The sequence below is a fragment of the Pipistrellus kuhlii genome, unplaced genomic scaffold (assembly GCF_014108245.1).
Source record: "Pipistrellus kuhlii isolate mPipKuh1 unplaced genomic scaffold, mPipKuh1.p scaffold_m20_p_9, whole genome shotgun sequence".
NCBI lineage: Eukaryota > Metazoa > Chordata > Mammalia > Chiroptera > Vespertilionidae > Pipistrellus > Pipistrellus kuhlii.
Window position 1 is genome coordinate 30,479,357 of NW_023425595.1, and position 9,649 is coordinate 30,489,005.

Genomic DNA, 9,649 nt, shown 5'->3' on the forward strand with positions numbered 1-9,649 from the left:
AGGGACATTTCTGACACATCTACTTGTGTAATGCTTCCCTGATATAATAAACAGCGAGCCCAGGACATTACAATCCTTATACTTGTCTTTCTGAGAAGTGAATGGCTCCTATACCATTGCCTTCCAACCAAACACAATCACTTGTGTCTGAGCCACTGAAATCATCATCTGGATTATTCTTGGGAAGGTTCACAGTAACACGAGCTGTAGAAAAAGTACAGAGTTGGGTGAGGAATATGATATAACTTTATTTGTAACATTCTAAGAGAGACCTTGAGGATAACATGAGTGGGAGCTAGAAAGAACTTATTTCTGTTCTTGGAGAAGGCTCTAACATTGCAGAAATATACTATGTATGTATGTGTACAGAGGGAAAACATGGGTTTTTAGACAGACCTAGTACAAAATGTAAAGAAAGTGAGGACAGAGTAGCTTCATGACACTGTGATCGCTCCATACCTTGGTAGCAGCACACATTTCCCAGTTCTGAGATGATAAAAATCTTTAACATTAAATATAAACAAAGGAGTCTATACTCAAATCTATTTTCCCTCTAGGGTCTATGTGAGGTATTACCCAGAAGAATGAGAGATGAACAAGATAGCTGGCCATTCCCCATTAAATGTGTCGATTTCATCAACACATGCTATCTATTCTTTGTCTCCTCCATTCACAGCCTCCTCCTTCTTTGACCCCACCATTACAAAAATCCCACAGAGAGCCATTTTCTCTAGCTTTCTTCACCCTTAGTCACCTGCTGCATAGCTCTCACATCAGGAAATCTGGAGAGCCGAAGCCGGTTTGGCTCAGTGGTAGAGCATCGGTCTGCGGACTGAAAGGTCCCAGGTTCAATTCCGGTCAAGAGCATGTACATTGGTTGCGGGCACATCCCCGGTAGGGGGTGTGCAGGAGGCAGCTGGTCGATGTTTCTTTCTCATCGACGTTTCTAGCTCTCTATCTCTCTCCCATCCTCTCTGTAAAAAAATCAATAAAATATATATACATATAAAAAAAAGGAAATCTGGAGAGAATGCCTGGATTCCTCGGAGTGAAGTTCTTAATTCTAGAGATGACAAAAATTCAACCTAACATCTCTGAATTTTTGTTTCTCCAAAACCACTGATTTGTATCTATTCACCCTATTAAGCACTGGAGCGCAACCCCCCCTCCCCCCCACCACACACACCACCACCACCACCACCAATGATCCCTGAGAAAGGAGATAGTAAAGTCCTAACCTTGGAGCCAAAAGAAATATGCTCATGCCACCTTGACAGTACAGTCTGTATGATCTCAGGAAGGCCTTCGCCTCTGAGAAGCAGTTTATCTCTCCCACAATTATAACTAACCTCTAAATTTCTATATCCTAAAATATAAAGTTATGTAAAATAAATTATTGTAAAAGAGGAAATTTTGGTCCATTAAAACAAATTTATGGGGGCACTCACTGCAATGGTGTGGAGGGATATTACATGAAGGTGAGGTTGCGAATCTGGCTCCTGCTGGTTTGAGAATATCAAGTGTGGGAATACTGACTGGAGAGTATTCTGCTCCCCAGTAGGGAAGCCCTCAGAATAAGATCTGAGATTTCAGGTTCTCTGGGAAAAATTGTAACACTTGGAAAAGATGACACTATGTATACAATACTAACAGTGTTCTGAATTTCATGTGTTTGAAGAGCTTGATGCAGCCAAGTAAGTGTGTAAATTTAGACACAAGGGCACTTTCGTTCTGGCTTCAAAAGCACATGATGAAGAGATCAATTGTTTGTAACAGGACCAAAATATTCTTTGCAATTCAAGTCTGTTTTTAGAAAATAAGGAGAGTTGTAAAAGGACCTGGACTCTTATAATCCCTGGGGAGAAATTTCACTGTAAAAAACTTGTCTCTAATGCAGAGTGTTTGGCAGGCAAAGAAACAACTACCCACAATAGATCAAGCAGCTATGAAATATGGGAACCTGAGTTATATACAGACATGCTGGGTGAATAAAATTTATGAAGGAGCAGGGGTCTGACCCAAATTTGGCAACTCTCCCCACCTAAATTCCCTACCATAGTATGTGGTTATAAAACATGCAAACCATGATGTATGAACAGAAATTTAAGGTAATACTGCATCCCAATGCTCTTGCCCCAATATTAAGATAATACTACACCCCAATATTTTCTTCTAATTAATTACCAGATAACTTTAATGGCTTTAAAACTGTTTGAAAACACAAAAGGAACATCTCTAGTCTCCGATACATACCTTTTTAAGATGCCATTCACATTATAGGAAGAAAAGAGAAAACAGGGGCCAAGAAGTAATAAGCTCTCCTCACAAAGATTTACCACACCAACACTACCCCCTGGTATATTGGAAATAGAGATTGTCCCAATGTGAGAGCCAAAGGGTAAAGACCCAAGTCAGTCATTCCAGGAGACCATTGGAAAACACAGATATTTACAAAACAGTAGCAAAATTACAGTTATGAAGTAGCAACGAAAATAATTTTATGGTTGTGGGTCACCACACCAATCAGCTCTCCTGGGTGCATTGGCCCCATCTTTCTACTGCAGCCCTGCAGCCAGGGCTGACTGGGGAGGGCCTTCAGGACCCACTCTCCTCCTCCCCTCACAGGGCCATCACCCCAGCCCCACCATCGAGACTCTCCTGGAGCCACTCAGCCATCACTGCCCAGCTGGAGTCATCAGGCCCTGGCAATCTTCACAGGGAACACCCTTTGAGCATCTGGCTCTCATGGCTTGGGTTGAAGGGGGTGCATTTCCATGCCTCACGGTCTGAAACAATTGAAGACAGTTCTTTGCAGGCCACCATCTCTCACCCCCAGAATAGTGCAGAGAGCAGAGAAAAACTCACCCTCAATCTTCTAGGAGAAAAACATACTCACAGCCCAAATTTGTTTGGCTCAGTGGATAGAGCGTCGGCCTGTGGACTTAAAGGTCCCAGGTTCGGTTCCAGTCAAGGGCATGTACCTTGGTTGCGGGCACATCCCCAGTAGGGGGTGTGCAAGAGGCAGCTGATTGATGATTCTCTCTCATCAATATTTCTGACTCTCTATCCCTCTCTCTTCCTCTCTGTGAAAAATCAATAAAATACATATTTAATAAAAATAAAAAAAACACTTACTCACTTGTTCTGGACTTTCTGTGTGAAGAGCAGATGTGTTGAATCCTCGGCCTGATGTTCTCAAAGAGAATGCTGAGGAACAGAGCAGAAAAATAAAATTTAATTCTTAGGGCAGGGCAGAAAAGGAGAAAAATTTATGGACCAATGGGAGACCTTCACATAGGGCCTTTGGGTAATACCAAGGTTTTAAGCCTGGGGTCAGAGGGGCCACTCACTACTCGCTTAAACCTATCTCAATTCTTCTCCCTGAAGCTGTTTTCACAGCTATCAGAATAATTTATCCTTTGTGAGACGGGACAGTAAGCCAGCACAAGCAGAATAGAGAAACTGAGACCAGCTAGTTAAACAGCAGTTGGCAACTATCAGAAAGAAAGAAAGAAAGAAAGAAAGAAAGAAAGAAAGAAAGAAAGAAAGAAAGAAAGAAAGAAAGAAAGAAAGAAAGAAAGAAAGAAAGAAAGATAGGAAGCAGTTTGCAACTGTCTAGTAAACCTTTTTTTCTCTAAAACAAGGACACTTAAGATAAATGGTTTCTACTTTTCCTCCCTAAACAGAAAGTGAATAGCTTGAATCGCCCCTCAGGGAGACCAATAACAGAAATCCAATCAGTGCCATTTGCCAACCACACTCAAGGACAGAGGAAGTTAAGAGAATAAACCTCATTTTGGTACATCAGCATTGAGATCCTTCCCTAAAAATAAATAAATAAAAATTAAAAAAAAATAGATCCTTCCCTAAGATCTTTCCTAAACACTAAGCCTTTAAAGTCCCAAAATACTAAGGTCCTGCAAGCCCTCTCCTTCCCAGGAGAACTCTCATGCCTTCCCTACTCCCCATCTTCCCCCACAGACATACCTCTCCTAACCCCTAAGGGATTCCAGGAGGCTTATAATCAGGGCAGCAGCAAATCCTCTCAGACACCCTGAGTCTGTCTCCAAAGCACTGTTTTCTCTGTTTAGTGAACCAAATCAGACCAGCCTAGGCTCCTTTCCCCAGTCTTTTCTTATTTCACTGTCCCAGCATTAATAAATGTCCTCTAAAATTCACCTGGATGTGGGTTATGAGATTTTTTCCTGCAAGAAGTAAAACATTTACACATCACCAGTTGGCCCTAGCCAGACACACCAGGGCCAGGTTCCCTTTCTGGGAACATTTGGAGAATGAGGCTGACCTGCGCTGTGTACTGTCACACATCTTGTGCCCTTAGGGAAGAGGTGCCATGAGGAGGGAATGAAATACCTCCTTTACCACAGGGAGGCCCCTCACTGAAGGCCCACCTGAGGCAGTGATCCTGGCAGCTCTCCCCTGTGCTGTATCTACCAGCTAAGCTAAGTGAACTTGGCCAATTTGTGTCCTGGCCTTTCTGTGAGAGGGCATGGCTGCCCAAATCCGAAATTACCTCAGGTGGTCAGCCAGGGGGGCTACCACAGCATGGTTGCACTGAGATGCTGGCTTTCAGTACCTGGATTCAATAAGGACAACATGGCACTTTTCCTAAATTTTCCTAAATGGACTGCATAGATCAAACTGCACGATGTATCAGTTGATGAGCAATGTTTTCTAATACCATTTAACATATAATCTTTATAGTCTTAACATAATAGAAATGAAACAGGGAAGTAATTGTCATGAATAATTTTATGAGTCAGCGTGACTGTACTCTGGTAGCCCAGATTAAATATTGATTCTGGGTATGTCTGTGAGGGTGTTGTTTCCAGATGAGATTAGCATTTGGTCACAATAAACTAGATTAAGGGTCTAAGCAGAATGAAGAGGCAGAGAAAGAAATAAAGTGTTCTTTTTGCTTCCTGCCTACCTGCTTGAGTGGGGAAATACTTTTTCTCCTGCCCTGGAACTAGGACTTATACACCACTGACTACTCTGATTGTCAAGCTGTTGAACTTGGAATAAATCACACCACCTGTTATCCTGAGATCTCCAGCCTGTGCAAGACAGGGCCAGGAACTATTCAAATACCATAACCACATAAGCCAATTCTTCATAATCAATCTTCTTTACATATATGAAGGATATAAATAATATTGGTTCTGTTTCTCTCGAGAACCCTGGCTAATAGAGTATGAAACAATTCTAAAGCTGTGTTTAGTGGAACAGGTAAATTGTGATAATGATTGTGGTAATGATGGATATTTGATCCGTGGAAAAGTTTGGAAATGAAGGAAGTGATAGACAGGGGATGGGGTCTTTGAATAACAGAGCTCATTTCTTTTGAACATTGCAATTAATAACCCTATGCTGTGTTTGTCACTCATGAAGTCGTACTCTGAGCTCTCCAAAACCCTCCAGATATTATCATATAATATACAGGCAGTCCTCTGGTTAGGTTGGATTCAATGTGTGTTGTTTCATGATTACATCACCATCTTCCATTTATTTATTTATTTTTAAAGTTCTTTTTTTATTAAAATTTTTTTTAAAAAGTTCCTGATAGTGATCCTCTCCCTATCAGGACTAATTTGGGCAAGAGACCATAGCAGGCACAGTGGGGCCAGGATGAGCAGGAGTGGTAGGTAGGAGTTGCAGCCAGCGCTGGACTTTGGGTTTCCCTATCCCTACAGGCCACCCAAGGAACCCCACCCATGCATAAATTCATGCACTGGGCCTCTAGTAAAATATAAAGGATTTAAATGAAAAACAAAAGGTAAATATTATATGTTCATTTCAATCAATGCCAAAAAGCATCACACAAAATTCAATACATGTTCATAATAATAATAAATTAGGACTATCAATCTCATAAGAGAAAATAAGAAAGACCCTTCAGTTAAAATCATACTTACTGGTCAAATATTAAATAAATTCTATGGTTGGGAACATTTCAAGAAACATATCAACACTCACTCCCTATAGTCATCATTGAACTGTAGACCCTAGCCCAAAAATAGGTAAGAAAAATGAATTTTTAAAAATCGAACAAGAGAAATAAAAAATCCTTATTTGCAGATGATAGAAAGTTTGTGTTGAAAATCAAAATACATTTAGAAGAACCTACTAAAATTAATAAGTGCGTTAAGAAAGCATAGGACCCAAGGCCAATATTGAAAGGCAATTATACTTTACAAATGAACAATGAGTAACTAGAAAATTAAAAGTATTTAAAATAATGTCCCAAAACAAACTACTCTGGTAAGATAAACAATACATTAGTTTCCATACTAAGGTGACTAAATGAGTCCTCTGGTATGGGAGGTTCATAGCACCATATGTATATATAAAAACCAGACCTATATTTGGACAAAATGGAAAGATTAAGAGTCAGAATCAATAGATTTCCTTGTTGTAAACCTTGGGCAAAATAGATGATTGATCATTGGAATCTGATATCCTTAGGTACAGATCATCTATCTCTATTCCAACAGAGATATCAGGTCCTCAAGATTTAGAAACTTCTGGTCATCAATTAATGATATCTCTAGATACCACTGCATGCTCGATTTCCATGGATGAACCCACAGGACTAAGCTTGCTTATTCCCTGAAATTCTACTAAACCTCTGCTTCTCAAATTTGTATGATGGACAACTATCTTCAAAATTAATGTCACAAAACTGTCCCAAAACCAAGACATGTGAGTATTTGCCACTCAGAGGTGCAAAGGTTAGAGAGAAATAAAACCCTAGATCTGATACTTGAATCATGAGAAAATCTACAGTTGATGCCCAAAACGTTTTATTTGGAGTCCAGAATCTTTCCTCAGGACATGTGTTGAGAAGAAGCAATGTAAATAAAAGGTACAGGATTCATACTCTGTGAGGAGAGGGCTCTGGTTGGGGCAATGGATGCTGTTTTTACTTTTTAGAAAAATATTTTGATTGACTTCAAATTGGAAGGGAGAAGGAGAGAACTATAAAAACATCACTGATCAGAAAGAATCACTGATTGGTTGCCTCTTGCACATCCCCCATCGGGGATCAATCAAGCCTGCAACCCAGGCATGTGTCTTTGACCAGAACCTAACTTGGGACCCTTCAATCCTCAGGCTGATAGTCTAACCACTAAGCCAAACCAGCCTGGAGTTCTTTTTTGTTGTTGTTCTTTTTTTTTCCTTTTCTTTTCTTTTTTTTTTTTTTTTTTTTTTAATGATGTCTTAGCCTGAAGAAGTTTCCTTTGTGTTTTCTATCTCAGGAACTTTCTTGTAACTTGTTTCACATCTTAAACTTGTATACCTGTTCCACAGAGTTCAGGTTTTACTTAATGAGTTCTGGTTTCAGTTACTGTAGCAATAGGGTAAAAGGAAAACAGAGCTCAAAGGAGTATAAATAAGAATTTAATTCCTCCGATGTCTATGAGAAAGGAACACGTGAGAGAGAGACAGAGACAGAGGGAAGTTGGATATACCTATCTGATAGTTATCTATTCTGTAACTATTTTGGAATCCCCTCCCCCCATAGGTCTTCCAGAAATGGAGAACCGAAGAACTGCTTGTGAGACAGGGACCAGAGCAGATATTGGCCAAGCAGCCCAGTGTTTCCATTTCTCTCTTTTTTTTTTTTCTTTAATATATTTTATTGATTTTTTACAGAGAGGAAGAGAGAGAGATAGAGAACTAGAAACGTCAATGAGAGAGCAACATCGACCAGTTGCCTCTTGCACACCCCCTACCGGGGATGTGCCCGCAACCAAGGTACATGCCCTTGACCAGAATCGAACCCAGGACCCTTTAGTCGGCATACCGACGCTCTACCACTGAGCCAAACAGGCTTAATAAGTAGGTTGGGAGCAGTGGGGAATGAAAATGCCAGACATTCACTGCAGGAACACTCCTTCCTGTAGTATCTGCCCTGCTGTCTCACTGGAGGGGAGAAGAGGCTCTACTCACGCCTGAGGACAACCTCAGCCCTCAGCTTCCTGGAAAGAGCGAGGCTGGCCAGGAAAGGGAAACATTGGCCTACATGCCTAACTGCTGAGGAGCCCGTACAGAACCCCTAACCTGCCTCTATCACTGGAAGTCATAATGTGAACCAACCCCTGAAACATGGAGACATGCCTGGGCAACAGAGGAAAGGCTTTCTAATGAAAGAGAATTACTATCAGAATACAAAAGAATGTCAAATAACTTTTACCTAGTATATTCACTTAGATTTATTTAAAAAAAGCTATTCCCGTACTTGAAATAAAGGAATTGGTAGCTACAAGAAGATAAAACATTATTTTATACTAAAAACTAATTACTAAGTGCTCAGTATAGTACACTTACCCACAGGCAGAATGTTATCCAGTAGACCTCTAGAACATATTCATCTTGCATAACTGTTGAACTGCAATGTGATTGAGAGCAAACTGTCACACAGCAAATGCAAAGAGAATGTTTAGAGAAAATAAATTACAACCAAAATTATATACTAGAAAATGATAAGATCAAATATATTTGGAAATTTCAAAAACAGAATGTTGGGTGCAGGTTAAAATGGGTCAATGGGGAAATAAAGTGGATACCTGTGATACTTTCACCAATAAAGATTTTTAAAAATAGATAAATACAAAACAATGTTTATTATGCAAAAAGATTAAAAAGAATGTGGTTCATTAATCTAGTTTCAAAACACAACAAAGGTCTAGTATTTGAAGTATATTAATATTCATTCCTAACATTCACTATTTGAACTCACAGAGAAAATTAATCAATACCAATTTGGATTACTGCTCATGTGCTAGGAAATGAGAAAGTTAGTGTAAACGTTCTATTTTTCTTTTCTTTTTATTTTATGTTTATGTTGATGTCAAAGAGAGTGAGGAAGAGAGGGAGAGAGAGAAACATCAATGGTGAGAGAGAATCATTGATCCGCTGCCTCCTTCACACCCGCTTCTGAAGATGGAACCCGTAACCCAGGTATGTGCTCTGACCAGAAATCGAACCACGGTCTCCTGGTTTACGGGTCGATGCTCATACACAATAGTCAGGCAAACATTCTATTTTTCAATTTCCACATTACTTTCAAAAGAAAAAGAACTTCATAGAGGAAGGGAGATGGAGAAATAAAACATCATAGCTGAAAAAAATCATTGATTGGCTGCCTCCTGCTCACCTCACTCTGGGGATAGAGCCTACAACCCAGGTATATTCACTGACCAGGAATCAATTCTTGGCTTCCTCTTGGTTCATAGGTAAATATACAACCACTGAGCCATGCTAGCCAGGCTCACACAGTATTCTTATCATGTTCTTATTGTTTTTATGTCTAATGATAACTGTGTCCAATTTAACTTAATCTAAGTTAGGCTGGTAAATAGCAATATGAGTGTGATTATGAAATTCTATCTGATTTCAAAGTAAAGGCTCTTCCCTGTTCAGTGTTCACTCTTTACATATCACCTGCAGAAGCATCTTGATCGTTAAGTATTCAACTTGTCTTGAACCATTACCAGGAGCAGCTCTTGCTTCATTAATGGCTATGAAAATTGAGAATGTCATTCACTATTTCCTAGCGCCTAAGATTTTCTTATAATGCTCCAAGCTCCTCCTACAAATCAGCATTTCCTGGTTTTTCCCTCCTACC